Source organism: Pteronotus mesoamericanus, unplaced genomic scaffold, assembly GCF_021234165.1.
Source record: "Pteronotus mesoamericanus isolate MK-2021 breed Mesoamerican mustached bat unplaced genomic scaffold, CSHL_Meso_final contig_74, whole genome shotgun sequence".
NCBI classification, from domain to species: domain Eukaryota; kingdom Metazoa; phylum Chordata; class Mammalia; order Chiroptera; family Mormoopidae; genus Pteronotus; species Pteronotus mesoamericanus.
This window is the reverse complement of record NW_026555247.1, coordinates 3,355,353-3,363,816: the sequence shown is the minus strand read 5'-3', so window position 1 is coordinate 3,363,816 and position 8,464 is coordinate 3,355,353. Positions and strand designations below refer to the sequence as shown.

At 39.6% G+C, this 8,464-nt stretch overlaps 1 pseudogene; it reads right to left on the bottom strand.

The window, feature by feature from the left end:
* Nucleotides 1-233: 233 nt before the first annotated feature.
* Nucleotides 234-2,489, bottom strand: LOC129078803 (ubiquitin carboxyl-terminal hydrolase 28-like; annotated as a pseudogene).
* Nucleotides 2,490-8,464: the final 5,975 nt, after the last annotated feature.

Here is an 8,464-nt window from a genome sequence, read left to right as displayed (position 1 = left end):
TTTTTTTTTTGCCACACATTCAAAGATTTTTGCAATTTGAAAATAACATAAGAAACAAACATGAGACAGCGTGCTTCCATTGCTCAGGTTCAAGTAAGGAAGTGCATGGATTAGAAATACTGTTAAGGGACAAACATAAATATATTAATGCATAAAAACTTACACATAAAATCTTTGAAAATCCCCACACTGTCTTTAACTTCTTGAAACACAGGCTCTTTGGCCAGTCCTTGCTAAAAGAGCCTGGAGTATTTCTCATGAAATGCCTCACTCAAGACTGCTTCCACACCACTCTTGACATAGGCACATGTTGTGTTTGCTGTGTCCTGGGCAATCTGCTCCTTGACAATTACAGCATGCTCAGATGGCAAGCAGTGAAGGCTTTTGTGATGTTGAGAAATCCTGTGATGTTGAATTGGCAGAAGTTTCCATTTGAGGAATATTACAAGACCTCTATCCTTCCCATTTCTCTACTTCCTATTCAAATACCCAATTATCTTCCTGAATGGAATGTTTAAGTTCAGCAGAAAGGCTTCCAATGCTCCTAGCACCTGATCTGGTTCACTGGGGGCTGACTCTGAATTGGAGTGGGGTAGCTTGTCATTGATGTAAATCAGACTATGAGCACTAACATTTCTCAAGCTTCAATAGGAACCTCTTTCAAGTTGTTCCCAGGAACAGAGTATGTCTTTTGTACTTTTGGTAACAGAGATGTCATTGTACTTGAGCCTGACTTGTCAGGGTTGATTATAAAAATAAGCCCAGTAGTGTCAAGCATTTGCTTGTCCTTCATGAACAAGAGCTGTGTCCAAGTGATAAGGCACCTGATTAAGGAGAACATCACAGTACATCTGCTTAATAATCTGGGTAGTGTTTTCAGTACAGTTCTTTAAATCTTGTATATCTTGTTTAATCTCACTCCTCTGCCTCTGAAGACAGGTCTTAACAAAGTTTATCGCCTCATCTGTGGTTGTTCCAGGAGCTGGATGTGCAGGCATTTCCATAGAAAACCAGGAAGATGAAGGGGCTTATTTATTGGCATATATGTAGACAATCTTCAGAAAAGATACTTTCTATGTCCTGAGAAGAACTTTCTGTACTTATCACTGAAGAAAGTGGGAATGTCATGCCTGTGTCACTTTGCAAAGTCAACATATCTGGCAGTTGAAACTGAGCTGGATCCAAGTCATACTTCACATACCTTTCCAGTTTTTGCTGTAGGACTTTTACTCCCTCCTTCAACTTCCAAATACACTCTCTTACTTCAAACAAGGTCCTTGTTTCTGGACATGTACCTATTCATATAAGTGATCTGAGGCAATTCCAGCTTATTGTGAATTTTTTCTGGCTGACCAAAGGATTGATTGAACTCAAATCTTGATAGTTCAAAGGTCAACACTGGAAGCAGTTTTGTAAACCAGCACTCCTGTCCATACTTCACTGAATGATTGGAAGGAAAAAGTTCAAAGTCACCCTCCACCATGGCCTCTTCCAAACAACATTCTTCTAAGTTATGGTAAATATTTACCTGAAGGGGATATAGGCTGAAGGTCTTACTGTTACAAAAGGACTTCCCTTCACACACCCCTTCAGTGAGGAAAGTACTATAGAATAGCTGTACCATTGGATTTTCAAATTTGTTTCTGAGGTTGCTGTTAGCACTAACAGCTGGCTGGAATGCATCCTCTAGACAATACAGGAGCTTGTGTGTGAATTCACTCACACTTTTCTCCTGTTCCTCAGTTGATTTGAATGCTCCCTTTAAGAGATCCAGAGCTACTGAAGGGTCAAAAATTTTGCAATTTGGTCCTATCATCAGAGCGAACAAATAGTGAAGCTCTTGCAAAAACATGATATTTCTATTTTCTGTGTGACTTGGACAATTTTTCAAAACACTCTGTGGCATACTGTAGTGGCAGACAAGTCTTTGAAGTTCAGGAAATTGAAGGTGAGACTGAATAATGGCACTAAACCAAAATGTATTGCCAACATTTTTGAGCCCAACTGGCCAACCATCAACTTCCCTCCAGTCATGTGTATTGGGGTTTTCTCTCCAGACTTATCAGTGTTTTTCTCTTTGAGTATTTAGTTTCTGCAGAGGTTGTCTCATGCATCCTGTTAAGATTTCTTCCACCAGCTGGAACTTTGGGGGACTTCAGTAGACTCAAAGCAATGACAGCCTGAATATCATTTTGTTTTCATGAGTAAGGCCTATTACTCTTGTTAATACTTCTTTGTTGGCAGTACTCTCCTTTACTTCAGGTGGTTCTGTAGCAACAGTGTCTTGACTGGGCTCCTTAACTCTATTATTAGTGAGAAGACTGACTGACTGCCAGAGTGATGTCACCATTACTGGCCTTCAGAGTCATGAAGGAATGAAGGGTCTTGAATGCCCTTGATTTCTCTCAGCTGATTTAACAGCATTTGGCAGCTTGAACCATGGTAATCAATGCTCCAGGGGTATCATCCTGCTGGAGCTCTACAGCCATGGTGGAAAGCCACCAGCCCAGCCTTACAGGAGGCTGGGGAAAAGGTCTTCCTGCTACCAATCTTATATCCCTTGGGTTTAGGGAATTATGGAGTCTTTCCTTTGTTTTACTGTTAGGATGGGGTTTTGAAGCCATTTTCCTTCTCTGCATCATTAAGCTGTTCCTTGTCCTTTATTATACAGCAACATAAATGCCTTGGTGTAAGGGATCTCATTCTATTTGCCTAACTGTTGGCAATACAGGTTCAATTGCATGATAGTACAATAATTTAGAGGACAATTTAGGGGTTATTTCCCCCTGCAGTTTAAAATATATATTCGGCCATACACCGTTGCGGTAAAAAAATCAATGCCTTTTATATTTGATCCAGTGGACTCCCTCCAAGAATCAAAACATAACAGCTCCTGATTGTCCAGATGTATAGACCTATAAGTATGAACATGAGAATCCAAGCAAACTGGGAACATATAAACATAACTAGCACTGATTCTATTATTTTAAAGTAGTGCACAGAAGTGAGTTTTCTGCCAATCAATCTCACAAACAATGATCATCAAGCAATGATCTCACCAAAATTTGGCTGGTTCTTACCTGGACTCTGGTTCACAGCCCTAAAACTCAAGTGCTCCTTCCTCCTTCCCAGAGTCTGTTCTCTTCCCAGACTCATTTCCTTTCCACCTAGAAGGTGTGCAGAAAAATTCCTAGCAATTGGGAATTCCAGAGCCCCACAATTGAGAGGAGAGGGATTGACCTGCCACAAGCAGCTAGGGCCCCATCTTGGGTGCCACTACTGTAACCGAACAACAGTGAGGTCCTACCACTCATCACCCATAGGCAAAAAAACTCTGGAGACAAAGTCAGGTTGAAAAGAAAATAATTTTCTTACTTAAAATATACACAAAAGTTTTCTTGATGAGGCTACCCCCAAGTGGAGGAGTACACAAGCAGCTGCCAGGTGCCTGCTGTGGCAGCTTCCTGCAGCTTTGTGTGCAGGGGAGGGGCATAGGGTTTGTCACCTGACCATGCTACCTCGCAGGACCCCCCAGATCAAGACTCCTCCTCCCTCTATCCCTTTCTTACCAGCCTAGTGCCCACAATGCTCCTGGTCAGCCCAGAGTGCTCTGGGAGGGGCACTGGGCTTGCACACTGGCTGCAGTGGGGCAGTACTGAACAGGTCTGTACTGTCATGGGCCATGGGTGAGCAGCAGCCAATATGGCTTCCCACCTGAAGAAGGGGCACAGGACTTGCTGAAGAAGGGGCATAGGCCAAGGGAGGGTGGCAGCCTCCATGGCTTCCTGCCTGGGGAAGGGGTACATGGCCTGTCAGTCAGCCATGCTCCCTGAGTCCCATCGGTCTCAGCCTCCCTCTTGTCCTCTTACCATAACTTGCTGTACTCCGAGCCAAGCAGTACCTGGAGTGCTTGAGCAGGGGCACGGGGAATCATTCTGACTAGGCCGCCTTGGCTCAGGAAACTCAGCCTCCTAGTTGCGGATCCACCAGCCAGGGAAGAGGGAGCAAAAGTGTGCAGCATTTCCATGCACTATGCTTTTAAAGATCCCCCGCTATAATTCCCTGTGAGGTAGAAGTAAATGGGAGGGTATGTCCCCTGCCATCAAATAACCTCCCTAGGTTTTGGCACCAGCCTTACATGCCTCTTTTTGCTGTGTCATGAACACACCATCCCAGTTGCTGGGATGATACACTTATGTGTTGTTTTCGCCACTTCATCCCTCCTTATTTCCCAGGGGCAGGGAATACCCCCTTTACAATTACACATTTTAAGCTAGGAATTCTGAGACACCTACTGGGATTGCCATAATCTTTACATGGCATATTCGTCTACCACACTGACCTTTGATACCATTAGGTTTGTCATATTATATCACCTAAGTGACAAGATTGCTTGTACTGCACAGTGTGTAGTGGTATTTTATGTTCTAGGTCCCACTTGAACCTGGCAGCCTTTCCTGACACTTTTGAATGAGTCAGAACAGTATTCCCAAGTGAGAAAAATGTTATTCACAGAACCTGAAGAAGCTTACTGGTTCAAGCTACCATTCTAGTGATAAGAAGTTCTTGAGACAAGATTTTTTGTCTCTTATGTTAGAGGGGAAGCCTCGGAATGCTCTTGGCACTGGAGTCCTAAAAACTTCACAGATGTATTGAGTACTACAGATGGTTTATCTTCCACTTTTTAACTTACTTGCCTCTTTTTATTCAGCTGGTCTAATTATCATGAGATCATTGGCATAATGGACCAATGATATGTCTCCGGGATGTCCATACCATCCAGGTCCCAATGAGGGGTCTTATCTTTAAGTATCACACTTATAAAAGCTGAGAATTCTATCTTCTCTTCCATTCTATAATAAAGTAATTCTGATCCTCAGCTTTTTCTGCTCCCTGTCTACAGGATATGAGAGTCTTTAGATGCTGCCTAGGAGGCCCTCTGGCTTTCACATTTTGCTTAAATTAGTGATTAACAGAATGTTTCAATAGCTCCCAGTAAGAAGCTTCCAATTTCATAGTCCTTATAATTATTAGTTCCTACTTTCCAACATATCAAGTGCCCCAGATACATTTCCATCTACCAGTATTCAATCTGAATCCATGACGGGTTTAGCTATCCCACTACAGGTGTTTCCAGTTTACTAACTGACTTCAGAAAGCCAGATTCTCAGGACTCCACTTTCCATCAATGACAGTGTACTCACTGCTAGCCAATGAGTGACCCAGACCAGGACTCTAGTTTAGAGTCTGCTTCTGTTACCCACTTCAGGTAGTAACCCTCAAAGTTTTCTTTCCTAGAGAATAGATTATAATATTTACATTCTGATGATTTATTGGTAAACAATACTGGTAAAAAAAATGAGTAAAGCTGACTTAGGCAAAGGGCAAAGTTGAACTGTTATCCAGATGCTAAAGAGATTTCAGATGGTCTTCCAGCAAGCTCTGGAAGGATAGGATTCCCACTCAGAAATACTGGATTGGGATAAAACATATTGACCTTCATAGCCTCCCATCCACATTGAACAGTCAGTCATTGCATGGGAAGAACCCTTAGGGAGGGACTAACTTTTGGCAAGGAAGTTCTGTTTGTCCAAGGGCAATTCCTGGGAGCAATTCATCTGTGAGCTCTCAGCACTCAACACTACCAGCAACTGGGGGAATGAGTGTCATAGTCCTGCAAAAAGGATTTGGTAGGCATGCTATAATCTCCACCCCAAGGAGAGAAACAAAAAACAGTAAATAGCTTTAAATGTTTTTTTATCTATCATCTATCTATCTATCTATCTATCTATCTATCTATCTATCTATCTATCTATCATCATCTATCTATCTATCTATTTATCTATCATCTATCAAATTATCCATCCATCATCTATTTACCTATCTTGTAAAGCTAAAGTTTATTTTTTGCAATGTATTTTTTATTTATTTAAAAAATTATATTGCAAAATAAATGAAGTAGGGGAAGAGGGAGAGAAGGAGGAAAAGGAAGAGACAATCTTAATGTAGTTCAAATGATAACCTCTGGTAAAAACTTAAAATGCCCTTGGTAAACAAGGCAGGCCATGCTAGATAAAGTGGTAATTGCTATTGCTGAAACCTTATATTTAATTGCTTCTATAAATCTGCATGTTTGATTGTTAGCTCATTTCATTATGAAGGAAACAGTCTGAAAAATCAAAACACTTTGAAATCACATGAAAAACTGTGGTTTGTAAAGGCCAATGGAGCAAACATAGGACATCAAACACAAGCCAGCAGGAAGGAATGTAAAAGCACCCTGGCTGTACCTAACATTTATGATTGTCATAAGATACTCTCTCTACATGAAGAAATCAGAGATTTAAAGGGAAAATACAAATTTTCTGATGTTATTTTTGGTACATGTGATATTTTGCACGTTAATTACTGGATATAACTTTAAAAGCAGTGGAGTAATTGGAGGAAGCAAAGAAAAATATATACTGTTATCATACCATTGAGGTTCTAAAATATACCAGTTACTTCAATAAAATAGCATTTTTATTTTCATTTGTGAAATTGCAATTTTTATGATTAATTTGATTGTAAAATGCTAGGGAGCTACCAAATAATAAAACAAACCCTTTAAATAATTAATAGTTTTACATTAGAAGAGAGAAAGTCAAGCTATTATAAAATTATCAATACCTTATTGTGACAGCCCATACAAAAACAGGCACTATGAGAAAAGATTCTTGCAAAGTACCCTGAAAATCAATAGTATGAGAAAAATCCCTTCATCTTCTTCTTTTTCCAACATTTCCTGTAATGCTTCCTCTCTATGCAACCTCTTCTCTCTTCTTCTTTTATTCCTCATTAATTCACTTATTTATTTGTAAGTTCATCACACATTAATGGAGTACTACAGCATTCAAGATTGGTCAGTAAACAGAAACCACTATAGCTATTTTGACAAGAGAAGTATTTAATATATATTATTAGGGTAGAAATTTGTTAGAAGTACTACTGGAGGAACAAGTGGGAATAAAATGGTATTACTGAAAGATCAAAAACTGAAATGAAACTGCTCTTTTGCCCACTGGAGCCTTTTTCACATGCATCCTGGCTGCTTATCTGCAAAGGAGCCCATGGTTGTTTTCTGTCTATAGTCAGCTCTTCTCCAGTGTCGCCACATGCCTGATAAGTGCACACTAGACTACTACTAGAGTCTGAAGAAAAATAATGACTTCTAGTTTACATTTCTGTTCTAATCTCATAGAAATGTCTCATTGGAAGACCCTATACTAAAACTATGCTACCAATAGAATCTTGGTCTTTTAGCACACAAAATGTGAGGGTAAGATTAGGACAGAAATGGTGCTAAGTACTAAAACATCTGGCACATTTCATCCCTTGGTTACTTAGTATTATTAAAACTCCAGAAACAGCAAAATTGAAACTATCAGATTAGTAAAGTAGTATTTAGTACGAGTTCCTTGTGCATATGAGAACTGTTCACAAACTGGGAACTTTTAAATCCAAAACTGATATGCAGGTCAGTGATATGACATTATAGGATGGATTATAAAACGAAAATGGGGAAGTTGTTTAACCCTTACAGTAGTTAGTTATTATAAAGGGTTTTTCTAGACACAGGGTATTGGTGATAAGTGATTATCTTAGAACATTTTAGGGAAGATTACAAGTAATTTTTTATGATTATCAGAGGCATTTATAAGAAATAACCTAAATTGTGCTTATGTTCATGGAAAAGGCTTGCTTTAATTTTATTTACGAGGCTTAAATGGTTTTGTTTCTTTATGTAACTTAAAGTCTGGTCTCCATTTTGCATTTAATTTTAATAGAACTCACAAATTTTTTGGCATGTTAATTTCTCCTAATCTTTGCATATTAGTTGCAACCATCCTTCCTTTCAAAAAACAATGGTCACAATGTCTACAGGAGTGGGATGGCCAGAAAGTCCCATTAGTTACTGTGTTAACCTCTGAGTTTTCTTAAATTCTTCCCTTCTTAGTAACAACTTACTTGTGACTAAATTTTACACTCTAAAGACTGAATTATATAGTTATACTTCCGGCAAAGATAGAGTAAGAGACATATTTACATTCTGCTTAAAATAATTGAAAAAAAATGAAATAGTTGCTGTCACAATTAGAAGCCAGGCAACAAAGTGATCCCTGAGATAAAGGAAACAAATGAGATGAGACCTAAAATTGCCAAAGCTACTAACTAGAGAAAGTTTCTAAGTTACCTCATAAAGAGTAAGAAACCAGGCAGAGCAGAAGCTGAAAGGACAGAGCTGAGAATAGGGAAATTTCAGGGCAAAACAGTGAAGGGCAAGCGCTGCACTGAAAGAGAACTCTGGAAATCTTCAGAGAGTACCCCCAAAATTTAGTTTAGTGGTGGATGCATGTGTTTGGCAAAACTACTCAAGGTTAGGAATAGAGGGAGAAGTACTTAAAGCCAGGAGTAGCATGCCTGT